Source organism: Balaenoptera physalus, assembly GCF_965194825.1.
Source record: "Balaenoptera physalus genome assembly, chromosome: 16".
Classification (NCBI taxonomy): Eukaryota; Metazoa; Chordata; class Mammalia; order Artiodactyla; family Balaenopteridae; genus Balaenoptera; species Balaenoptera physalus.
The window spans coordinates 50270580-50297067 of record NC_138898.1 but is presented as its reverse complement, the minus strand read 5'-3'; the positions used below and the strand labels follow the sequence as shown (position 1 = coordinate 50297067).

The 26488-nt window shown below is 46.1% G+C and overlaps 2 long non-coding RNA genes across 3 annotated transcripts in view; one reads left to right on the top strand and one right to left on the bottom strand.

Moving 5' to 3' along the window:
• LOC309645568 overlaps nt 1-25975 on the bottom strand; it is a 28245-nt gene extending 2270 nt beyond the window's left edge. The window contains exons 1-2 of one of the 2 annotated variants that reach the window (XR_014254961.1): nt 24289-25975; nt 6149-10661 (exon numbers count right to left, since the gene is read on the bottom strand). This is a non-coding gene — a long non-coding RNA (uncharacterized lncRNA). The remainder of the gene's footprint in view (nt 1-6148; nt 10662-24288) is intronic. The other variant, XR_014254962.1, reaches the window with a different exon arrangement.
• LOC309645569 lies at nt 124-1483 on the top strand. The gene is made up of 2 exons (XR_014254963.1): nt 124-377; nt 681-1483. It is a non-coding gene; the product is annotated as an uncharacterized lncRNA (long non-coding RNA).
• Nucleotides 25976-26488: the final 513 nt, after the last annotated feature.

Genomic DNA, 26488 nt, shown 5'->3' with positions numbered 1-26488 from the left:
ATGTCATGCTCTGCTCTATCATTTTCCAAAAGTTAACATCAAGGTTACTGTCTCTACTTTTATCAATCCACTTAAGAACTCTGCTTCCCCAGGCCACATCAGTCTGGACATGAAAATGGGGTCATAATAAACAAAAACAGCATTTCTCAAGTTTGCCATTATTGCTGGTTCTCCAGCCCCCTAGAAACATCGGGAAACCCTAGAACGTTATTTCTTAAGTGGAGGCAGCTTAGAGGTTGAGATCACAATCTCTATTTGGACTGTCCGGGTTTGACCCATCATTGTGACCAACTGTACTTTCCAAAGATGACCACAAAAATCTCTCCCATCCCAATGCTCTTCTGCAGTGTGGACTTGACCCCCGCTCCCATCAAGAGGTGGAGTCCGCTTCCCTGGTGGCTCAGTGGTTGAGAACCTGCCTGCTAATGCAGGGGACACGGGTTCGAGCCCTGGTCTGGGAGGATCCCACATGCCACGGAGCAACTGGGCCCGTGAGCCACAACTACTGAGCCTGCGCATCCGGAGCCTGTGCTCCGCAACAAGAGAGGCCACGATAGTGAGAGGCCCGCGTACCGCGATGAAGAGTGGCCCCCGCTTGCCGCAACTAGAGAAAGCCCTCGCACAGAAACGAAGACCCAACACAGCCAAAAATAAATAAATAAATAAATAAAATTAAAGAGGTGGAGTCCATTTCTCCACCCCTTCAATCTGGACGAGTCTATTGTGCGTTCTCCCATAGAATGTGGTGGAAAAGACACTGTGGCATCTCCGGGCAAAGCCCTAAACTGTGCTGGCAGTTTCCCATTCCTGCCTCTTGGAATGTTCTTTCTTGGGATGCTCCTTTCTGAAGCCAGCCACCCGGCTGTGAGGAAGCCCACCACACAGACAGACCACTTGGCCGACAGCCCCCGCTGAGCTTCCAGACGGCCAGAGTGAGAAGCCTCCATGGACGTCCAGCCCAGCCAAGCCTTCAGAGGCCTCATGCCCCACCAACATCTGACTGCAACCACAGTGGACCCCAAGTAAAGACCACCCAGCGAGCCCAGTTAACGCGCAGAACCACAAGTGACAATAAATTGTTGTCTTAAGCCACTGAGTCCTGGGGTGGCTTATTATATACCAATAGATACTCAAATGAGCCACTTATTAACTGTGTAACCTGAGGCAAGTGACAGGCCTTAGTTGAGGGTCCAGCCGGAAGCAGACCCTGCAACAAAGACCTGGTGCATGTAGTTTATCTGGATTCCAGGAAAGCCAGGTAGGAGAGTGGGGAGGTGAGACAGGGAAGAGAAGGCAGCCAATAAAAGGATAGCGTTTATGAGTGGGTTACCACAGTGACCAGTCCCTCCAGGGACCTACAATTGTCTCATCAATGAAATGGTGCAGCCATTGTGGACAACACTATGAAGTTTCCTCAAAAACTTAAAATTACTGTGTGACCCAGAAATCCCACTCCTCAGTATATATCCAAAATAACTGAAAACAGGATCTCAAAGAGATATTTGCACACCCATGTTCATAGCAGCATTATTCACAATAACCAAGAGGTGGAAGCAACCCAAGTGTCCATCAGTGGATGAATGGATAAACCAGATGTCGTACATACCTACGGTGGAATATTTTTCAGCCTAAAAAATAAGGAAATTCTGTCATATGCTGCAACATGGATGCATCTTGAGGACTTCATGCTAAATGAAATAAGCCAGTCACAGAAGGACCAACGCTGCATGATTCTGCTTATGTGCAATATTTAAAGTAGTCAAATTCATAGAAACAGAAAAGTAGAATGGTGGTTACCAGGGGCTGGGGGAGGGGAATAGGAGCTGTTCAACCGGTATAGGGTTTCAGTTTTGCAAGATCAAAAGTTCTAGAAATCTGTTGCACAACAAGGTGCATGCAGGTAACACTGGAAACTTAAAAATGGTTAAGATGGTAAACCTTACATAATGTGTTTTTTACCACAATTAAAAAAAATTGTCTCAGCAAGGAGCAAACAAGTTGGGGTATTCACCATTAACTCCCTTGTTGAGGGTCACTCTTGGGGTGTTAACTCCCCCCCCCACGCTAAGGGCCAGAGAACACCCTGTACAGAGATGCAGGAAGCCATCAGCACATATGGGACTCTTGGGGGTGACCTCTGGGTGAGCAAGGACCTGGGTGGGGCACTTATGGGGTCTGACACATCACCTACCTTTGAGTCTCAGTTTCCTTGTCTGTAAACAGGAATAAGCAATACCCACCTGGACGGAGGTTGCGAAGGCTATTTTGGGTGACAAAACCTCCCTGCCTGCTCCCCCCCCGCCCCCGGGGCCTCCCCAGTCTGAATTTAAGTGCACAGAGCTCAGTCTCGAGTTAGGACCACCCCCACCATCACACACCCTGCCTCCCCGCTTTTATTTTTACAAATCAGTGAAATATTTGCCCAGCCCCAAACTTTTGGAGCCAGCCTCTGAGTTTTGCAAAGACCGAGGCAGTAGCTCTGGGTCCCAAATGCACACTCCACCTCCTCCTGGACTCCGCCCCCCCTCCCAGCTCACAGATGTCCCCGCTGAGAGAGGTGGACACACAGGCAGCCTCTCTCACCAACCTCCACCAGCGTGACATCGCCTCCTCCGGCAGACAGACTTCGCCCTTCTTTATCTCACTCATTTCAGGCTCCAAGCACGGCTTTAGACACCCTTTCTGGAGGCTGGGAGAAAATGTGCTAAAATACCAGCAGTGGTCCAGCTGGTTGTAGGACTGAGGGAGTGGCTCTTTTCTTCTCTATGCTTCCTGGATTTTCCACAATAAACACATTCTATTTTTTTATTGACAGAAAAACCAATTGTGTTTCTTAAGCAAGCCACCTAAAAGCCCTGGTTGCCTCCGCACTTTTCGTAGCCTCAGCTCATTCTGAGTGTCAGTTTTTCAGCCATTATTCTATTTCCTGCCTCTCTGGTTTGAGTCCTCTGCCTTTGGACCTTTGCTCCGTCCTTTGAACATGTGAGCTAATCACAGATGCTTGTGCAAACCACACCAGCCTCCCTCTATGTGTCTTGATTTTCCTTCTCACTGGGAATATCTACAACCCAAATTTGCTTTACAGTCTCCCAAACCAAGAAACTACCCTCACGTTCTCCTGATACGAGGCACTGAGAAGAACGTGCCATCCCGTCCCTAATATAGGAGGAAACATCAGACAGACCCAAACTGAGGGACAGTCTATAACATAACCGGCTCTCACTCTTCAAAACTGTCAGTGTTGACAATGGCTCCTTTCCTCCTCCCCAGCTGGAAGCACAAGGGGAGTTTTCCCCCAGTATTCACCTGTGAGAGCAGATTGAGTTTCTGGAGGTAATTCACAAACAGGTGAGGACTCCTTTTGCACTGGGTCCCCTCTGGAGTTTCAGCTCTCAGCCTGGTCTACACTGAGCCCCCGGCAATTTGTCAATTTCCGTTCCGGTTCCCTTCCCCAGCCCTGGTTCCTGTGCAGCTTTCTGCTGCTGGAGCTGTGATTCCCTGTGCGTACCTGTCGGTGCCTCCGATGCGGGGGCAGCAGTTTGCCCTGTGGCCTCACTTCTTTCACAAATCTAACAAGAGTTGTTGATTTAAAAAAAAACAGGACTTCCCTGGTGGCGCAGTGGTTAAGAATCTGCCTGCCAATGAAGGGGACACGGGTTCGAGCCCTGGTCGGGGAAGATTCCCACATGTCACGGAGCAACTAAGCCCGTGCGCCACAACTACTGAGCCTGCGCTCTAGAGCCCACGAGCCACAACTACTGAGCCCACGTGCCACAACTACTGAAGCCCGCGCACCTAGAGGCCGTGCTCCGCAACGAGAGAAGCCACTGCAAGGAGAAGACCGCGCACTGCAACGAAGAGTAGCTCCCGCTCACCTCAACTAGAGAAAACCCGTGCACAGCAACGAAGACCCAATGCAGCCAAAAATAAATAAATAAAATAAATAAATTTTTTAAAAAAGAAAAGCATTAAAAAATATATATATCTTTAAAAAAAACAAAAAAAACTGTCAGTGTTGTGAAAGACAAAGAAAGCCTGAGGAATGGCTCCAGACTGGAGGAGACACGACCACAGGCAACCTGTGATCTCGTGATCTTGGATATCCTTTTGTTTAAAAGGAAGGTATTGGGACAATTGGTGAAATCTGAATCTGGATCAGGCCTGATATTACATCACTGGATTGATAGAAGTTTCCTGAGTGCGGTAAACGCACTGTAGTTCTAGAAGAGAATGGCTTTTGTATTTTTTGGAATTATACAACTGAAGCTTTGGGAGGTAAAGGGTATCCTATCTGCAACTTATTCTTATATGACTCAGAAAAAACAAAACCAACACACACACACAATGTGGGCGAAGAGTAAAAAACAAGTTCTTTGTTCTATTCTTGTGATTTTTCTATAAGACTGAAATTATGTTGAAATTAAAAGGGAAAAAAATCCCACAAACCTCAGGCACCGCAGGCCCGTCGGCCCCTGGGGCTGTCCTTTCCGTGTCTGTGCCTTTAGTTCTCTGACGAGAACCTCTTCCTCCTGTCTGGGGGCTCATCCCTCTCTCACCCACAATTCCCCGCTGACTGTCAGGATTTCCATCTGGGACTATCTCAGGATCCCTTTTGCTAATGAAGATAAAGAGGCCTTTCCTTACCCTGCTGCAAAGCAGGAATTCCCCTCCACGGGGGATCCTGGATTCTCTCCATCACAGCAGCGGTTCTCACCCTCGGGAGCCCTAAAAACTCCACGCTGAGGAAACACCCTAGATTAGAATCTCTGGTGGGGGAACCCAAGCACCTGTGCTTGGAAAGCTCTCTAGGTAATTCTACTGAGTAGCCAAGACTTTAAAAAATCGACCCTACATCCCACCCAGAAAGACAACAATTAACACCCCCGCCCCGCCGGCTGCATTCCAGAACAATCAAACCAGAATCTCCGGGGTTGGGGCCCAAGCAACTGACTTTTTTAAACTCCCCAGGAAATTATACCGCCATCATGCTGATTTCTAAATATAAAAATAAAAGAAACAATCGAAAACAAATCAAAAAATAAAGAAAAACAATCAACTGGAAACAGGTGATTCCAAAGGGCAGCCACGTTTGAGAACCAGCGACTGAGGACGGCGGTTCCCAAACTTGAGCTGCATCCGAGTCTCCAGTGAGGCCTGATAAAGCGCAGATTGCTGGGTTCCACCCCGGGGTTTCTGATTCAGTCGGTCTGGATGGGGCCCGAGAACCTGCATTCCTAACAAGTCACTTGTCAGGGGACGCGCCTGCTGCCCCTCAGGACATGACTTTGGGAACCACTGATGAGAATCTCCCTATTGTGTGTGGCGCTGGGATCAGCGAGGTGGCACCACCTGAGAGCCTGTTAGAACTGCAGACTCCCAGGCCCCCCAGATCTCCTGACTCAGAATCTGCATATTAAACCAGCTTTCTTGATTTGCGAGCCACACTGCTTTAAAGGAAATCCCCACCATCTCACACACATACACGTGTGTTAGGGCCCCGAGCACTCAGGACTCAGGATGGGGTGGCTGCATCTGGGGAGGACCCCCATCAGTATGACCCAAAAAGCCCTCTCGTAAAAGATGGTTAACATGACCCAGACAGGCAGAGGCCGCCAGTCTGCTGGCCCAGGATGAGAGGAAGGGGGAGGGCAGAGGCCCTGTAGGGGTTAACCGTCCAGAAAGCACAGGTGGGGGTGAACACCCCAGGAGCCCCCTGGTCTCCCCTTTGATTTGACCTCCAGAGAATGAAGTTGACACAGCTGCCTGACTCCTAGGAGACCCCTGGCTAACCCAGTCACTTGACGTTCTTGACCTTGGACTGATGCAGCCCCTTTAGCGACACTGAGCAGGGAGACCAGCTCAGAGCTGGGTGTCTGTCGCCGCCACACCGTCATCGTTGCCTGCAGGGGCTGCACTTAACTGTCTGCGGGCGCTGCCCCGAGGCTGCACTTCACCGGCTCCTCACGAGAGTCTTGAGGTCGGTATTTATTATTAGCCCCAATTTACAGATGAAGGAACTGTGGCTGCGAGAGATGAACTTGCTTGCCCCAAACCACAGCAGCTGTTAAGTGGCAAGGGCAGAACTGACTCCCAAAACTCTCTGGCACCACCGTCTTGACAATAAACTAACCTGAAGCAGAACCCTTACCTGGAGAGCAGGAGCCTTAACTGGCCACTGTGCTCTTCCTGCGTTTCCTCTCTGGTTTCTCCTTTGCTGAAATGACAGAAACAAAAATTATTCTAAAGCTGTGACCCTTGGGCATGTGTGGCTATTTATGTATAAATTAATTAAAATTAAATAACATTTAAAATTCAGTTTCTCAGTCACACCAGCCACGTGTCAAGCACTCAACAGTTTCACGTGGCTGGTGGCTACTGAAATCGCATAGGACAGATTGTAGAGCAAATTTCCAAAAGTTCTCTCAAACAGCACTAGTCCAAAAAATTTTACATGCCCTTCACTACCCACGGTCACTCTTCATTCCAAGTTAACTTTAAAAAAATAAAGAAATGAGACTTCAAACCCACAGAGTGTGCTTTTACCTTGTTCTCATTTGTCAAATAGAAGCCAAAATTTTCAGCCATGAAACATCAGGTGTTAGAAGGGAGGCCCCTACTGGCAACACATGGGATTACAACCTAGCACAATCAGACACTGGAAACTGGCCAGAGGCTGGGGTGGAACAGCCATCACTGAGGGATCAGGGAATCCACAAGTGTGGGAGAAATTCCATATCTGGATAGGATCAGGGATGAGACTCCATGAGGACACCCTGAGTCAGAGAATCCATCCATCGCCAGACTGAAATCTCCAGTATCATATACCTCATGCCTAGCACAATGCCTGACACCAAGAAGACACATAATAAATGTTACTTACTACTCAATTTCTAAAAATCTAAAATCAGTAAATGGCACGAATTTTCCAGCCATTTATCAAAATGGGCATATAGGTTTCTGCCTTTGATATTCTGATGTGATGATTACGTAACTTCCTAATAAAGCTTGGTCTTGATATTAAAAAAAAGTTAGTCACTTAAATAACTGATTGATTGATTCTGAGGATTCCAGAACTGCACCACTGATCATTTAATCCTTTTATCGTTTTTTTCCCAATTGGACACATCCTTTTTTTTTTTTTAATTTTATTTATTTATTTATTTATCTATTTTTGGCTGCATTGGGTCTTCGTTGCTGTGCACAGGCTTTCTCTAGTTGCAGCGAGCGGGGGCTACTCTTCATTGCAGTGCATGGGCTTCTCATTGCGGTGGCTTCTCTTGTTGTGGAGCACAGGCTCTAGGCACGAGGGCTTCAGTAGTTGTGGCACGTGGGCTTCAGTAGTTGTGGCTTGCGGGCTCTAGAGCGCAGGCTCAGTAGTTGTGGCACACGGGCTCAGTTGCTCTGCGGCATGTGGGGTCTTCCTGGACCAGGGCTTGTACCCTTGTCCCCTGCATTGGCAGGTGGATTCTTAACCACTGCACCACGAGGGAAGCCCCCATCCTTTATATTAAGAAGCCAATGGAGAAACAGGATTTACTATTTCAGACACTTAGCTGACACGAGAGTGTTCAATAATCAAGGGTGGTTAGAACTTTATGAAATCATCAAGAATAAGATGTCAAAATTTTTGAGTCTCTGGTAAAACATGAAAAGACATTCCTGGTTTTTCCTTTGGCCCAAGGTGGCAGGAATGAAAGATCACCTGCCTGATTGGGAGATGAATCAAATCCCAAACCATTCATTTATCCATTCAGTTCACAAATACGGACTGGGCCGCATGGGAGCCAGGTGGCGAAGGAAATGAGCTGGCGGCTGCTTATCTGAGCCCTGCACACAAAAGAACACAACGCATCCAAAGCTCATCCCCAATCTGGAAAGCACCCTGGGCCGAGCAAATGCTCCACAAAGACCTGGGCTGGGGAGGGCAGCCTGTGGTCTCTGAGGTCTCTTCTGGGGATCTAGGGGTCCAGGTGCTGGGAGCCCTGGGCTATTGGATGCAAATCTTGACCGTGAAGAAATTGGAGTATAGATAGTGATGCAATCCCAGGGCACTGCAGAGGACCCCCAGTTACTGGGGAGGCTTTTCATGGGATCCAAGCAAGCCAAACAACAGGTCTGAGTCAGGGCTGTATTAAAGATCTGGTGGCCTAAGGCTGCTTATAGGTCGCTGTCCAGAACTGGAGGGGACACAGGGTCTGGCCTAGCTTCACGGGGATGGAAGAGTAGAGAATGGAGAATATCATTTATTGCAAGATCCAAAACAGCCCACCCTCCAAAAAAAAACAAAGGATGGTCCCCCTATTTGATGAATTTCACTGGGTTCCAGTCTTGTGCGTGGTCCTGTTCTAGGTGCTGGGGAGACAGATCGGTAAGCTTCCGGGGCCGGGGGCAGACTCATTAAAAAGGGCCCTTCTCTCTCATCCTCCTCTTCACAAGCCCACTTGAGCCCCCTCTCAATTCCTGGCATAAGTAAGGCACTATTTCACGACACTTTTACCTTAATTAAAAGGTCTCAGATACCCATACCCAATGCGCAAACGACTTGGACAGGGGAATATCCGAATGGCTGGGAAACATGAAAAGATGCTTAACATCAATGGTTACAGGGAAATGCAAATTAAAACTACGAGTGCTGCGACTGCACACTCACCAGAATGGCCAAAACCAAACCTCTGGAAATGTCCAGGGAGGGTGAGGTTGGGGAGAAGCATGCACTGTCAGTGGGAGTGTGGATCGGTCCAAGCACTGCAGAGAACTGTCGGGCAATTTCTGTTAAAGTTAAACAGGGACTTCCTTGGTGGCGCAGTGGATAAGACTCCATGCTCCCAATGCAGGGGGCCCGGGTTCGATCCCTGATCAGGGAACTAAATCCCACATACCGCAACTAAGAGTTCACATGCTGTAACTGAGGAGCCTGCCTGCCGCAACTAAGACCCGGTGCAACTAAATACATTTTTTTTTAAAAAAATAATAATAATTAAAGTTAAACATACACTTAACATACAACCAAACTCCAACTCCTGGGGATAAATCCAAAGGAAAGGAGGGCGCTCGTGCACCACAAAGGCCATGTCCAGAAATGCACATCACAGCTGAACCGCGAATAGCCAGATCCTAAACATAACCCAAATGCCCATCAGTGGAAGAATGGAGAAATAGCATGTACAGCACCGAAGGGAAATGACCGAATTGCTCTTATATGCGATAATATGGATGAATCTCAAAAACAATGTTAAGGAAAAGAAACCAGACACAAATGAGCACATCCCGTATAACTAAATTTATATGGAGTTCGACAGGCAAAACTCCTCGGGGGGACTTCCCTGGTGGCGCAGTGGTTAAGACTCTGTGCTCCCAATGCAGGGGACCTGGGTTCGATCCCTGGTCAGGGAACTAGATCCCATATGCATTCCACAACTAAGAGTTCACATGCCACAACTAAGGAGCCCGCGAGCCGCAACTAAGACCCAGCACAACCTAATAACAAAAAAAAACAAAAAAAAACACCTCATCCATGGCGCTGGGGTCAAAATAGCGGCCGCCTGCTGGGGTGGTGGGAGGTGGCGATTGGGAAGAGGGCTTGAGGGGACTCACTGGATGATGGAATGTCCTCTGTGCTGATCTGGGTGGTGGTCACACGGGTGTAGACACAGGTAAAAATTCATCAAACTGTCCATCTAAGATTTGTGCATTTTACGGTGTGTAGACTATGCCTCAATAAAAGCGTAAAAGCAATCAAAGGTCTTGGTGACCACACTTGACAGAAGCGTGGCTGAACATCAAAAGCTTCCATGAAATCCCATGACCACATCCCCTGGGAGTTTAACAGAACAGTCCCAAACACGGTCACAGTCCCCAGGCCCTTAGCAACAGTCTCCATCCTTACTGCTCACCTAGCACCAAAAGGGATGTGTCCCTTTCCAGCCAAGCGGGCTGCAGCCCCTCCCAGAGCTCTCAGTGGACTCACTCCCTGGAGTTGTCCCCCAACAGCTCCCAAGCACCTGGGGCTGAGTGCTGCCGGCGCAGCCCTGCACCCCCGGAGCCAGGCCTGCTCAGAGCCTCGGAGACGGCCCTGCTGGACTTTAGTGGAAACTTACAGGGCCCTGAGCAAACTGGACACGCAGGGCTGGCCTGCAAGGAAAGATTAGACAAAGGAAGAAACGCTTTAGGAGGGTCCTATATTTAAAACACCTTTTCTGTCAATCAACTATACTTTAATGTAAAAAAATTTTTAAATAAATAAAACACTTTTTTTTTTAATACACATTTCTTCATTTATTTATTTATTTATTTATTTATTTTTGCTGCATTGGGTCTTTGTTGCTGCATGCGGGCTTTCTCTAGTTGAAGCGAGCGGGGGCTACTCTTTGTTGTGGTGCGCGGGCTTCTCATTGCGGTGGCTTCTCTTGTTGCGGAGCATGGGCTGTAGGTGCGTGGGCTTCAGTAGTTGTGGTGTGGGCTCAGTAGTTGTGGCACACGGGCTTAGTTACTCTGTGGCATGTGGGATCTTCCCTGACCAGGGCTCGAACCCGTGTCCCCTGCATTGGCAGGAGGATTCTTAACCACTGTGCCACCAGAGAGGTTCAATAAAACACTTTTTCTGCTGGAATTGTGCAGCTTCAGCCGTGTTGCACCCTAGCCTGTGGACTTCTCAACTTCGGCTGCACGTCGAAGCACATGGGAATCACAGGGAGCTTTGAAAGGTAGGATGTCAGGCCCACCCCAGCCCAGAGCAACCGAATCAGACTCTCTAGCACAGTGATACTCAAAGCGTGTTCCTGAAGCAGGAACTTGTCAGAAGTGCAAATTCTCAGGCCCACTCTGACCTCCTGGATTCTGGAGCTGGCCCTGCCAATCTCTGTGGTAACTGTTCTAAGAAGCCCTCCCAGTGACTCTGACACACGCTGCAGTGTGAGGACCACTGCTGTAGTTAGAAGTTCGCATTTCTAACAGGTTCCCAGGTGGTACAGACGCTGCTGTTCTGGGGACCACACTTTGAGAACCACCACTGTCTGTCTAAAGGTTAGAGCCAAGCTCTGGGAGGTGGGAGGGGAGATTAAAAGCTACACAAGTGGGCTTCCCTGGTGGCGCAGTGGTTGAGAGTCTGCCTGCCAATGCAGGGGACACGGGTTCGAGCCCTGGTCTGGGAAGATCCCACATGCCCTGGAGCAACTGGGCCCGTGAGCCACAGGTGCTGAGCCTGCGCGTCTGGAGCCTGTGCTCCACAACGGGAGCGGCCGCGATAGTGAAAGGCCCGTGCACCGCGATGAAGAGTGGCCCCCACTTGCCGCAACTAGAGAAAGCCCTCGCACGAAACGAAGACCCAACACAGCCAAAATAAATAAATAATAAAAATAAATAAATAAAATAAAAACAACAGCAACAATCATTTAAAAAAAAAAAAAAAAAAAAAGCTACACAAGTGAGTGACTCTGATGCAGGTGAGGGTTAATAAGCGCTTCCATGGACTTTCATCATCGAATCTGGCAGGAGGGGCACACCTGGGCGGGAGGCCCACACAGGCGAGAATGTTACAGGAGAAGTACAATTTGTTCCTGGGGATCCTTTTCACCCCATAAAACTGCAATGTGGGGTTCCTGGTGTGGCAGGAGTTACTTTCCCATCCCTGAGAGTTTCTTCTGGCACTCCTGGACCTGGAGAGGTTTCTGGTAGAACACTTTGCATAAAAGTCTCAACTGGGGGAAAAGCCTGATTTTACCCTCAAAGGTTAATCTTTGGTCCAAGATAGATAGGAAGCAAGGGCAGGGAAATCGAGGAGTAAATGGAATGAAGAAGAAGAGGGTCTGGGCGGGGCTGGGCATGAGACAGGGGTAGGCTGGAAGAGAGAGCTGGGTGGGGGGGCGGGCAGGGAGACATGTCTTCTTTCTAAGGAAGGCTGACCCTTTTTTTTTTTTTTTTCAATTGAGCCCCAAAAGGGTTTTGTGCAAGATTAGAGACAGGCGCTGAGCAAGCTGATCTGCACAGCAGGAAAGAAAAGGATTGAAGTAAGTCCAGCGGAGTGGGAAGGGCAGGGAGGCCAGCACTTGGGGAGGGTGGGAGCATGGTCAGGCTCAGAGGATTAAAGCTTCCTTTTCTGAAAAGACAGACCACAGGCTGGGAGAAAAGAGTCACAACACATATACCTGGAAAAAGACTTGCATTTAGAATATAGAAAGTACCTGTACACCTCACTGGTAGGAAGGCAAACAACTCAATGAAAAAAAAATGGCCAGAAGACATGAGTAGGCCCTTCACAGAGGATACACAGATGGCCGACAACCACATGAAAAGATGCTCAGCATCATTAGTCATCCGGAAAATGCAAAACACCACATAACACCCACTAGAATGGCTAAAATTAAAGACTTCCAATACCAAGTGTTGACAGAATGGAGGGCATCTGGAACTCTCATACCCTGCTGGCAGAAATTGAAAATTGTACAACCACTTGAAGAAATTCTGGAGTTTCTTTTAACATTAAACATACACCTACCCTAAGACCCAGCAAATCCACTCAGATCTTTCCCAGAGAGCAATAAAAACAAATGTCCACAAAACGACTTGTAGCTATATTTATATATACCCCGCAAAAGTCTTTGCAAGTGCCAGGGAGGAAAAGTTTCCTCCACCTTCTTAGGTTTGTGATTGGGGCCTGCAAATTAAGGTGACAAAAGACAGAGTAGCAAGAGAAAAGGCAGAGTTTATTTATTCATACATGCAAGAGTGCCCAATGATGAGTAACAAAGTAGTCTTTAGAATTTGGGCCTTATCTACTTATATACCTAACTTAGTAGGGGAAATGGAGGGGGAGAAAAGAGACTTCTATAGGAGAACAAATAGGTTTCTTTAGGAAAGACAAATGGGTTTTTAGGAAAACAAACCGGTGATGAGAAAGTTTGTGATAGTGTTTGTTCATGCAGGTCTTTCCATTTTCTTCATGGCCGTGAAACCCTCCCAAGAGGGGAGTTTTGGAAGGTTTATTCTTGGTTTCTCTCCTGGAAGTAGAAGCTGCCCCAAAAAGGAAATTTATGGTGGCCCTCATTTCTCAGAAGTTTATGCTTTTAGTCAGATAAAGGAAGCTCTAGGAAGACTTCTTTCTGCATCTGTTGAATCTTAAACGTCTTCAGTATAAAATAATCTTTATACCAACTCTGGGGTTCTGAGTGGATAATAATGGTTATGCATTTGTAGGGCGGGGATGGAGGCAGGTGGGAATTGGGAGGTTGGGGACAGGGGTATAAGGAAAACAATTTTGGCACACTTTTTAAATTTTTAAAATTTTAGAAAGATATCAGTGCATTGCCCATTCAAAAAAAATTTAGGTCTAAGTATGTTTCCAATCTATTTAAGGATTAGTTTCAACCTCCTATTAAGAAAAGATGGATTTTTGCCTCATTAGCAAGGCTTAATACAATCCAGTCTGAGGGAAGTGCAAAGATTTTATCATCATTGGCTGCAACTTCTACCCGGAAAGGTTTTAAGAATCAGGTCACCCTTTCCACTTTGCTGGGAGGGACACTTCAGCAACATCTCAGCTGTAAGTCCCAGGGCCGTCTCTCATTGTTCCCCTCTGGTCACCAGGAACACAAGGGCAGCTGCAGAGGACAGTGGGTGGGGTGGAGGTGGGTCTCCAAGACCCAGCGGACAATGGAAACCTTCCCCCTTTAAGCAGATGTCAGGTGATTATTTGGGCTTTGCACATGGGTAAAAGGACGGGTGAAACTCTGACAGACACCTGCATCTTGCCCTGACATTCTGACTTTTTGCCCATAAAAGGATCAAAGTACTTTCTGGCTTAGAGAGGGAGCCATTCTTGATCTGAAGAAGATCTCAAAGGGACTTCCCTGGTGGTCCAGTGGTTAAGAATCCATCTTGCAATGCAGGGGACACCGGTTCGAGCCGTGGTTGGGGAAGATTCCCACATGCCGTGGAGCAACTAAGCCCACGCGCCACAACCAGAGAGAAACCCTTGCAGCACAACGAAGAGTCCACGTGCCGCAACGAAAGATCCCGCATGCCGCAACTAAGACATGATGCAGCCAATAAATAAATAAATAAATAAATAAATAAAAGAAGATCCCAAAATAGGAATTCAAGGTCAGTTCAAGGTTTTTCAGATAGAGTTGACGAGAGGGTCTTAAATGCCCTGAAATTTTAAAATACAAACCAGAGAGGAAAAGGATCAGGGTTCTGGTTGTGGGGACACATCTCACTTCCAGAACACGCCAAACCCATTCCCACCTGAAGGCAACTAAACTGACCATGTCCTCTACCTAGACTCCTCATCTCAAATCTTCTCATCCTGATCTCCATTTAAATGCACCTCCCTCAACATACACCTCTGATCACCCAAAATATAAGTCCACCCACGCAGCCTCTAACACATCCACCTTTACCATCTATTCTCTTCAGAGCCCTTACCACCCTCAAATCCTTTCTTATTTGCCTGTCATCTGTCGCCCAATGAGAATGGCTCCAATGGTGTAGCCATAACTGGCCCTTCTTCCCGTGCTTCCCCGGTGTTTCGAGCAGTTGCCTAGTACACAGTGGGTGCTCAATATGCGCTCAACGGATGAACAAATGAGTAAAAGTTAAACTTGAGATGTCTGTGAAATAGCCAAGGAGCGATATCAAATAAGAGTTGTTAAAGGTCCTGCTGTATAGCACAGAGAACTATAGTCAATATCCTATGATAAAGCATAATGGAAAAGAATATTTTAAAAAAAGAATGTATATGTATATGTATAACTGAAGCACTTTGCTGTACAGCAGAAATTAACACAACATTGTAAATCAACTATACTTCAATAAAATATTAATTAATTTTAAAAAACCAAGAGAATGAGTTAAAAAAAAAAAAAAGAGCTTTCAAGTGGTGGGAAAGATCCAGACTGGAGGTATATTTGGGCATCATTAGAACAAATTCAGTTTTTAAGTCCATAGGAATCAATGAATCACCTGAAGAGAGATTTAAAGAAGAAAGAGCCTGAGCTCCTAGGAACCCAGACTTTAGAGATTGGGTAGAGCAAAGGGAGCAGGTAAGGAAGCGCAAGAAGACTCCAGCGAGGCAGAAGGGAAACCAGAAGAGGCAGGTGTCGCCGAGGCTGAGAGACAAGAGGATTTGGAGAAGGAAGTGGCCTCCCGTGTGGGATGCGGCCCATAGGGTGGGCAGCACGGAGGCGGTCAGGATCTGGACGAGGCAACTCCAGTGCGATGATGGGCAGAAGCCCACTGGGATGGACCAAGGGATGAATGGGCGGAGGGGGGTGGGGAGTGGAAGCTTGAGTGTCAGTGACTCTATCCAGAAGGTTGGATAAACTGGGTGCAGCTATAGACAGATATGGATAAAGGGTTGATTCTCTTCTGCTCAACATATTATTGTGAAAAACTTCAAACCTGCAGAAAGTTGAAGGAAGAGTACAACGCACAGCTCTTCACCCTTCACCTAAATTCATCATTTGTTAACATTCTGCCTCATTTACTTTCCACACACACACACATATTCATTTTGGGGTGAATCACTGGAAATAAAGTTGCAGGTACTCCTGAATACCACAGCATGCCTTTCCTAGGAACAGGGCCATTCTCCTACATGACCTCAATGCCACATCCCACCCAAAGATATTTAACATTGAATCGGTAACATCATCTAGCAAACAGACCATATTTACGTTTCCCCAGCAGTCCAGACACAGCCTTTATAGCTGCTTTCTATTTCCTGGTCCTGGATCCAATTGAGGTTCACTCATTCCCTTTGGTTGTCAGGTTTCCATACTTTAATCGGAAACAGTCCCTGGCCTTTTTCTCGTCTTTCAGGGCACTGACATGCTTGAAGAGTTTAGGCCAGTTGTCACGTTGCCTGTCCCCATACTGGATTTATCTGATTGTTTCCTCATGACTGGATTCAGGTTAAACATTTTTGGCAGGAATACCACATAGATGATGTGAGCTTCTCAAGGGAGAGTTTTTAAAAGATGGAAAATACTCCATCTACTTGAATGCAGATGTAAATGATGCAGTTGATGACGGGGAGGGAAATTGGCTCAGTGAAGGAGGTCATAACATCCTTAAATTGGCCGGAGGTGGGGTGCGGGGCCGGGAGATGGGGAGGGTGGAAACAGATGAAGGGATAGACATACCTGACTGGCAGCAGGTACGTCTCCTTGGTTGTAGCAAACAAGGAGAAGTAGAAGGTGGTGTGAATGAATGAACATAGTCTGAGGCAGGGAGGTGAGTCTGTATGGATCTGACAGCTTCTACCTCCTCACTGAAATGAGGCGGCTGGTGGGAATGTAAAAGGGCACAGCCGCTGTGGAAAACAGTATGGCAGTCCCTCAAAAAATTAAGCAGACAGGAATTCCCTGGCGGTCCAGTGGTTAGGACTCTGTGCTTCCACTGCAGGGGACACGGGTTCAATCCCTGGTCGGGGAGCTAAGATCCTGCATGCCGTGCGGCATGGCCAAAAAAAAAAAAGAAGAAGAAAAAGAAGAAATTCCCAGGCCTAGATGTTTTCACTGGATAATTTTATAAAATATTTAAGGAAGGCTTAACACCAAATTTATACAATGTCTTCCAGAAAAGTAGGGAGTACTTCCCAACTCATTTTATGAAGCTAGTATTATCCTGACACCAAAACCAGACAAAGATAGTACAGAAAAGAAAACTAGAGACCAATATCCCTAATGAACATAGATGCAAAAACCCTTAACAAAATATTAGCAAGAAAAGTCAGTCATATATAAAATGAATCATACATATTGACCAAGTAAGATTTATTTCAAACAATAAAATATTTGAATGCAAGGTTGGTTCAATATTTTAAAAATCTATCGATGCAATCCACCATACTGACGGTCTTAAGAAGAAAAATCACATAATCATATCAATCAATGCGGAAAAAAGCATTTGACAAAATTCAACATCCATTTATGATTTAAAAAAAAAAAGCTCTCAGAAAAATAGAAACAGAGAGGAACTTAACTTGAAAAATGAATCTACCCAAAAAATCTACCACTAATGTTATACTTAATGGCAAAAGACTGAACGTTTCCCCCATAAGAGCAGGAAAAAGGGCAAGTAAAGGCTCTCACAACTTGTATTCAGCATCGCGCTGTAAGTTCTAGTCAGTGCAATAAGGCAAATATGAAAACGAACGAAACAAGAAAAGTAGGAAGGGGTAAAATGCATATGACTGGAAGAAAAGAATTGTTCCTGTTTGCAGAGAACATGACTGTCTATGTAGAAAATCCCAAGGAATCTGAAAAGACAATTCTAGAACTAATAAGTGAGCTCAACAAGATCTCAGGACACAAGTTAAACATATAAAAATCCATTCTATTTCTATGTTCTAGTAATGAACAGCGGACACCAAAATTAAAAATACAATACCGTTTACAATTGCACAAAAAGAAAAGGAAATACTCAAGAGCACACATGTAACAAAACTTGTTCAAGATCTGTATGCTAAAGTGACAACATGCGGGTGAAAGAAATGAAAGCAGATCTAAATAAATGGAGAGACATAGTATGATTGTGGGTTAGAATACCCAACATAGCTAAGATGTCAATTCTTGACAAATTGATATACAGGTTTAAAGCAAACCCTATCAAATTCCCAGAAAAGGGTTTGTTTGTTTTTTTTTTTAAGATACAGACAAGATTATTTTAAAATTTATACTGAAAGGCAAAGAAACTAGCATGGCTAAAACAGCCTTGAGAAAGATAAATAAAGAGAGAGGAATCAGCCTATCAGATTTCAAGACTCACTGTAAGCCTGCAATAATCAAGGATGTACGGTATTGGCAGAGGAATAGACATATAGACCAATGGAACAGAGTAGAATATTCAAAAATAGATGCACACAGACTTGCCCAACTGGTTTTTTACAAAGGTGCCAAAGCAGTTCAATGAAGGAAAGAGAGCCTTTCCTACAGGAGCAATTAGACATCCACAGGCAAAAAAAAATTAACATCAACCTAAACCCCACACTTAATACAAAAATTAACTCCAAATGGATTGCTGACTTAAATGTAAAATGTGAAACTATAAAACTTTTAGAAATATGCATAGGAGAAAATCTCTAGGACCTAGGGCTTATACTTGATACCAAAAGCGCTATTCATAAAAGGAAAAATCAGTAAATTGAACATCAAAATTTAAAACTTTTGCTCTATGAAAGATCCTGTTAAAAGGTAGAAAGACAAGGTACAGAGTGGGGAAAAAATATTTGCAAACCATTTATCCAACAAAGAACTGTTATTTTGTGTATATAAAGAACTCTCAAAACTCAATAATAAGAAAAACAAACAATCCAATTAGAAAATGGGGAAAAGACATGAAGAGAGATTTCTGAAGAGGACATACAGATAGCACGTAAGCAGTTGAAAAGATGCTCAACATTATCAGCCATCAGGGAAACGCGGTTTGAAACCGCTATGAGATATCAATACACATTTATCAGAAGTCTAAAATAATAATAGTGACAACACCAAACACTGGCAAGGATGTGGAGTAAATGAATCCCTCCTACATTTTTGGAGGGAATGTGAAATGGAACAGCCCAACTGGGTCTTGAAAAATCTAAACATGCAACTCCCATATGAGCCAGAAATTGTACTGTGGGTAAATTATCTCAGAGAAATGAAAATTTATGTTCAGACATAAACTAGTACATGAATGTTTATAGCAGCCTTATTTGTAATAGCCAAAAACTGGAAACAACCCAAATTCCTTTAAGGGGCAAATAGTTAAAACAACAGTAGTACATCCATACCATGGACTACTGCTCAGCAATAAGCAGGAACAAACTATTGATATGAGCCGTAACCAGGATGAATCTCCAGAAAATTACGCTGAGTGAAAAAAAAGGCCAATTGCTAAAAGAAATCTAAAAAAGAATGAATATATGTATAACTGAATCACTTTGCTATACACCTATAAAACAAATTGTAAATCAACTATACTCCAATAAAAATAAAATATTAAAAAAAAACAAAAATTTTTTCAAAAGCCAATTGCAAAAGATTACACATTGTGTGATTCCACTTATGATTCCATCGTTGAAATGGCAAAATTATAGAAATGGATTAAGGAGGGAATGGCTGGGCTTCCCTGGTGGCGCAGTGGTTAAGAACCCGCCTGCCAATGCAGGGGACACGGGTTCAATCCCTGGTCTGGGAAGATCCCACGTGCCATGGAGCAGCTAAGCCCGCATGCACAACTACTGAGCCCGTGCACCTAGAGCCCGTGCTCTGCAACAACAGAAGCCACCATAATGAGAAGCCTGCACACTGCAACAAAGAGTAGCCCCCGCTCGCCGCAACTAGAGAAAGCCCGCACACAGCAACAAAGACCCAACGCAGCCAAAAATAAATAAATAAATAAATATATATATAAAAAAGGAGGAAATGGCTGCAGGAGGCAAGTGGGTGTGGGTATAACAGCTCAACATGAGAGCCCTCCCCATGTACACAGGATCGCTCTGTATTACTTCTTCTTTTTTTTTTTTTTTTCTTAATTTATTTATTTATTTTTGGCCGCGTTGGGTGTTCATTGCTGCGCGCTGGCTTTCTCCAGTTTCGGCGAGCCGGGGCTACTCTTTGTTGCGGTGTGCGGGCTTCTCATTGCGGTGGTTTCTCTTGTTGCGGAGCACGGGCTCTAGGCACACAGGCTTCAGTAGTTGTGGCTCGCAGGCTCTAGAGCGCAGGCTCAGTAGTTGTGGCACGTGGGCTTAGTTGCTCCACGGCATGTGGGATCTTCCCAGACCAGGGCTCGAACCCGTGTCCCCTGCATTGGCGGGCGGATTCTTAACCACTGCGCCATCAGGGAAGTCCCTGTATTACTTCTTACAACTACATGTGCATCCACAATTATCTCAAAATAAAGTTTAATTGAAAAAATTCCAACTGAATTATTAGGAGATAAAGTCAATGACATTTTCCAAAAATAGAACGGCAACAAAACATGATAACCTGGAAACTAGGAAAGAAAACGTAAGAAAAATACAGCATTCATCCAGGTGGTCTGACATCCAGCTAAGATGAGTTCCAGAAAAAAGAACAGAGAAAAACAGTGGGGCAGGAGATTATCAAGGAAACTATACAACAAAATGACCAGAATGAAAGGAAGTGATTTTCCTACTGAAAGATTCATATAAATGTAAAGCATCATGAATGTCAGGACTCTAGGGTGGAAGAACCCAGAGAAGGAGAAAACAGAAGTGTCTCTGGGGTTCTTTGGTGTCAGTACTTTCCGCTTCCCCACTGCCGGCCACTATGGGTCCCTGTGTCCTGGCTGCTCAGTCAAGTAACAGCCCCTCCAGCTTCTTGTCTCTATAGGGTTTCTCTCCCTTTACTGTCACTTGGATTCAGGAAGGAGTCGAGACTAATACCTGTGCTCGGTCTACCCTCAACTCAGACGTCAGGTGCTAGAATTTTACTCTGTGTTTGAACCTAAAATCTAAATTCTCTCCTCTGCCACCTCACAAAAGGCTCATGTACAACCAACAAGCCAGTCCCCTCCCAGCCTCTCAGTCTGCAACTGTGCCTTCTTCTTCACGGGAGTTCACGCCTGACTCTTACTGTTGTCTAATCCACATTTCACCTGCATGGCAGAGTGGGTGGTTTATCCCTCGGTTGGGAGGTGGGGCGGAGTCTGGAAAATTCACTTTCCAGTGTAACTTGCCTGCCTTAGATCAACATTGCCTAGATGTCATGTTTTTTAATTATACGAGTAATAATTGGATGCATTCTTTTCATAAAAATTAAGCCCTTACAAAAGATTCCCCCTTTACCCAGCATTCCCAATACAGGCAGACCTTGCAGGTTCGGTTCCAGACTACGGCAATAAAGCAAGTCACATGAACTTTTTGGTTTCCCAGTGCTCATAAAGCTATGTTTACACTATACTGGAGTCTATTAAGTGTGTGATGGCATTATGTCCGAAAAACAATGTACACACCTTAATTAAAAAGTACTTTCTTGCTAAAAAATAACTCTCATCTGAGACTTCAAGGAGTCATAATCTTTTTGCAATAGTAACATCAAAGGTCACTGATCACAGATCACCATCACAAATATGATAATAATGAAAAAGTTTGAAATATTGCAAGAATTACCAAAATGTGACGCAGAAACACGAGGTGAGCAAATGCGGTTGGAAAAGCGGCACCGATAGACTTGCTCAACGTGGGGTTGGCACAAACCTTGAATTTGTAAAACATGCAATATCTGCAAAGTGCAGTCAAGTGAAATGCAACAAAACGAGGTGTGCCTGTACCAGAGGGATGCGTTTCCAGTCCCTTTTCTATACATTTTCATACATATTCACAAGCCCATAGAAAACATAGAGCATTGTTTTATTGCAGATTTTTTTTTTTTTACATTTAACACTTGAGAAAACTATATATCCTTTTTCTACTCAATAACATGTCTCAGCCACCTTTGCATGTCAGGTCTTATAAATCTCCCATCTTTATTTCTTACTATTACATGGATTTTATGCTATGGACATAACATGTTTATATAGTCATTCTTCTATTGATAAGTATTTAGGCTCTTTCCAGTTTGTTTTGCAAGCAGCACAGCTGAGCATCATGACTCGGAGTCTGTGGTCCAGCATCCTGGGGTGGCCCCGAGTTGTGAGGCAGGGGGTGGGAGGGAGTGGTAAATACTGAGAAACTTTTATAGCAATTTGGCAGTGATGTTATGTCAAATCTCACAATAAAAATCATGGGCTTGTATTTTGTAAGCCTTTCATTTTTAAAACTTTATTTCTCTAGTGATTCATTTTTACTGTAAAAGTAAAAATGTATGAGTTTGTGACAGATTGGAAATAAAGGCTAGAGCTTGCCCAGGACCGCTGAGAAGCCCTACTTTTGTGAACAACCTCACACATACCCAAGACCTTACCCTCCTGCTCAAGGGTCTCTGTCCCACAGATTCAAAGACGTGATTCTCTGGGTTAGAGGATGTGGACATTTTTTTTACTGTAATAGATAGTCTCAACTTGCCTCTTTAATTCACTAGTATTTTTTTTTTAAGAATTTATTTATTTTTTATTTTTTATTTTTTCTGCACTGGGTCTTCATTGCTGCGCGCGGGCTTTCTCTAGTTGCAGCGAGCAGGGGCTACTGTTCATTGTGGTGCACGGGCTTCTCATCGCGGTGGCTTCTGTTGTTGCAGAGCCTGGGCTGTAGGCGTGCGGGTTTCAGTAGTTGCAGCACACGGGCTTCAGTAGTTGTGGCGCACGGGCTTAGTTGCTCTGCGGCATGTGGGATCTTCCCAGACCAGGGATCGAACCCATGTCCCCTGCCACTGTGCCACCAGGGAAGCCCCTTCACTAGTATTTTTAATTCATACGTTCCTGAAAACTGGTGAGGTGGAGCTTCTTTTTAGTTTGTTTGGTTTTTTAAAATATTTATTTAATTATTTTATTTTTGGCTGTGTCGGGTCTTAGTTGCGGCCACGGGTTCTTCGTTGGGATCCTCTACTGCAGCGGGGGGGCTCCTGGTTGCAGCGCATGGGCTTCTCTCTAGTTGTGGCCCACGGGCTCAGTAGTTGTGGTGCGTGGGCTTAATTGCCCCAGGGCATGTGGGATCTTAGTTCCCTGACCAGGGATCGAACCCAGGTCCCCTGTATTGGAGGGCAGATCCTTAACCACTGGACCACCAGAGAAGTCCCAGAGCTTCTTTTTATATGGTTATTGTCTCTTTCTGTTTCTTGGAGGCCAGGAAGTCAGCCAGGCCCTGGGTTGTGACAACCCTTTTGTCACCTCATCTGCTTTGAAGCCCTAGGCAGTCCTAGGAGGGGGACCAGGCGAGGGTAATTTCCTCTTTAAATTTCCTCCTGTGGGTAATGGAGGCGGGGGCTGCACCCGGGCCCCACATCCACAGATATTTATTGGCAAAGCCCAGGTCCCCTCCCTCCAGACTCAGAACGAAAGCCCAGGTCCCCTCCCTCCAGACTCAGAACGAAAGCCCAGGCCCAAGAGTTCACCAGGAGAACAGGCTGGGAATACAGGAGGGGCCGGGAGGAGTAGTGAGAACATGAAACAAGAACTAGATGCAGGAGGTCAGGAGGGCCAGGGGAACAGTGCGGAGCTGGGACACACAAAGCGTGACTCGCTTCCCTCTTCTGGAGCCGTCAGAGGGGCCGCCTGGGGCCAGAGAGACAGCAGACTATCCAACAGCCCGACAGTCTAAGTCAATAAGAAGCCAGGCGTTTCTTCTGTCTATTCACCTAATCTTTTAACACTGTTTATTGGAGGGGTTGACATAACTCAAGCCTCCTGAAATAATGCAGGGGCTTTTCCCCAACCAACTCAAACATCGAACCTGCAACTACCAAGCCACTAGGCGGAACCATCACAAACACGCACCCTGCCCAGCCCGGGAGGCAGTTTCCAGGCTAGCAAGAGGGCTGCAGAGGAGGAACCTGCCGTGAGAAGCAGGGGCAAAGGGAGAAGGTTCCAGAGTGTTCCGTGGGGACTTAGAACTGTCCTCACCCAAATTCGTATCTTCAAGCGCCAGCTCTCGGTGCTGTTTCTAGACCCCAGGTAAGTCACTCAGCTTCTCTGCACCTGTTTCTTCACCTGTAAAATGGGGCTATGCCTGGAGTGGATGCTGTGGGTGCCCTGCCCGTAACCTGTAGACCCTCACCATTCCCGGGCACGACTTTGCCTGAGGACTTTCTCCAGCCACCATAGCCCGCTCTGCCTGCATCCTTAGAAGAACTAGAGAATGAACACGCCCAGGAGCAGCCATCAACCCAAACTAACGGGAATCAGTGTATAAGCACCCCTGCTCCTGAGGGGCCGGAGAACTCAGGTGTGAGTTCCACACTGTCTCCCAGGCTCTCCAGCAGGACTGAAGTCCAGTTGCTCATGGTGATGATGTGCTTGATTACACAATAAGAATACAATAATAATACAGCAATGGCTGCCCTTCTCTCCCTGTCTCACTTCCCCACGCCCCCCTGAGATCACCTCCCACAGAAAGCCCTTGCCCTTGAATCATTAAAACAAGGTCAGCTTCTGAGGGACCCAAATGAAGGACCTTCCTTCCAACAACATTCTCAGTTGTTGGTAAGATCAGTCAAAGCTCGTAGACAAAGGTCAAGGTTATCATCATGATATCTTGGCACTTTCTGTCTGCCACGCAAAGGGAGGTCCTGGTCAACATGACTTGGGTGTTCTCCAGCTTTTGAACCCTAGGGGCTCCCCAGGGGGACTGTAAGGTAGAAGGAACAGAAACCATAAAAGACAATAATTTGGGGCCAAACTAGGTCCTACCTGGTTTGATGGCTCCCGACACATCACAACTTCCAACCTCCAAATGGTGGGGATTTCTGCAAAGATCCAGCTCTGCCAACACACCAAACAACAAAGAAATATGTTTTAGGTATAATCTGGCCCATAATTGATTCAAACAGAAGATGTGACCTGTGGCCTCAATAGCCCACAGAACCCAAAGAGAATATCTAACGATTAGCCGAGTGAGGCCGGCAGCAAATCCTAGAAAACCGAGGGGAACCAGAAAACATGGGGCTGGTCCAAAGGATACAGGGGCCCTGAAGGAGCTCCCAGCAGCCAGGGCTGAGAAATGTGAACAATAAAATAAAAAATGATAGTATCAGATTATCACCCACGGAATAAAATATCCTTAAGTCCACACAGATATAAATAAGTATTTGATTAAATAAGTCGGAGCAGAAGGACCAGCTCTTTCTTTCTTTTTTTTTTAATTTTTAAAAATTAAAAAAAGATTTTTTTTTAATTTTTATTGGGGTATAGTTGATTTACAATGTTGTGTTAGTTTCAGGTGTACAGCAAAGTGAATCAGTTATATATATACATATATCCACTTTTTTTAGATTCTTTTCCCACATAGGCCATTACAGAGTATTGAGTAGAGTTCCCTATGCTATACAGTAGGTCCTGGGACAGCTCTTTCTTGCAGTGGAAATCCAATCAATACATGTGGAAGGAAGGAGGGAGGGAGTGAGGGAGGGGAAGCCAAAGAAGTGATGCTGCAGACAAGATCTGATGGAGGCTAGAATCTTGAAAGGTTTAAGGAGAAAAGGCATCTGCATGGCCTCAAGGAATCTCTCCTGAGATGTCTGCCGATGGGGCTGGGGGTGGGGATGGGAGGTGAATATAACCTTACAGAGGAAAAGCCCCTCAGGACCACCTGACCAGAGAGCCAGGCATCGCTGCACAAATCAGCGTCGTGACCCCGTGGCCCCAGGTCCGGAGCTCCACGGCAATGGTGCCCTTGCCGGATGTACGCCCTCCACCCAGACATGAGGACCCCACAAAGCCTGGGCTCAGGGGTGTTGGCATGGTGACTGGTCAACACTCCTCGCGGGTATCTGGGTCCGGGCAGACAAGGAACAACTTAGGGACTGTTGCTGATAGCAAGGCAGCAGAGACGCAGAACAACTAAATGCACGGGCGGGATCCTGGATGCATTCTCCTGGAGCCAAGAAGGACATTTGTGGAAAAGCTGGTGAGGTTCACGCAGGGTCTTGGGTTGGATTAAGGGTGTTAGGACGAGAGCTAACCTCCTGGCTTTGATCGCTGGGCTGCGGGTTTGTAAGTTTGGGGAAGTTGGGAGAGGAGGACAGGAAACTTTCTGTACTGTTCTTGCAACTTTAATACTACACTTACTACTTTTTACTCCTACTTTTTGAAATGTAGTTCAAAATGAAAAGTTTAAAAAACAGCAGCAAATGTCCAGTTTGCCAGCAATGTCCTTCTTAGAAAAGGAACAATTGCCACACCTGTGCTGATCTGAGCAATGCTCAAAACTGGGTCAACAGACCTCAAAATATTCTGCCACGTGTGAGTGGGGAGGTAAGAGCCAAGGCCTTTTCTCTCTGCAACGCGCCCCCCAGGTTCAGAGGAGGCAAAAATTACAGGATCTCATCTGAATAAACTTGGCAGAAAAAATGTTTGGTGGCCTGTCCGAGGGCCGGTCACACATTTACCAACAGCGTTCACAGCTCTGGGCTCCCCGCTGGGGTCTCCCAGGCCTGTGCACGGCATTTGCCAAGGCCAGGAGCTGATTTCCTGGAAAATAATGTGCAAAACTGTTTCAGACAACACGTCCTTTCACCACAACCTCTATGTGGCTTGTTCGAACTGGGATCAGGAGCCCGAGTTGCAGCCAGGAGCAGTTTGGACATTTAGAATATTCTCGGGACCTCAGTTCTAGGCCCGTGGACCAGACCCGACATGTTTGGAGCCAGAGGACAGGTTCGAGGTGGAGTCGAGTGACCTGGGAAAGCCATGCTGGGCCCAGGGAGCCTGCTCGCAGAGAAGGGGGAGCCCCCAGGGAAGGACAGGGAAGCAGAGGGCAAGGAGGCGAGGGCTGCCATGTCTGCTGCTGCCCTTTAAGCAAATACCAGCCTGTTTGAGGAATAAATATTGACCAAGGTGAACAGCAGCACAAGGCCAGGAGGCTGAGGCTGCAGAGGGAGCCTGGCTTAGA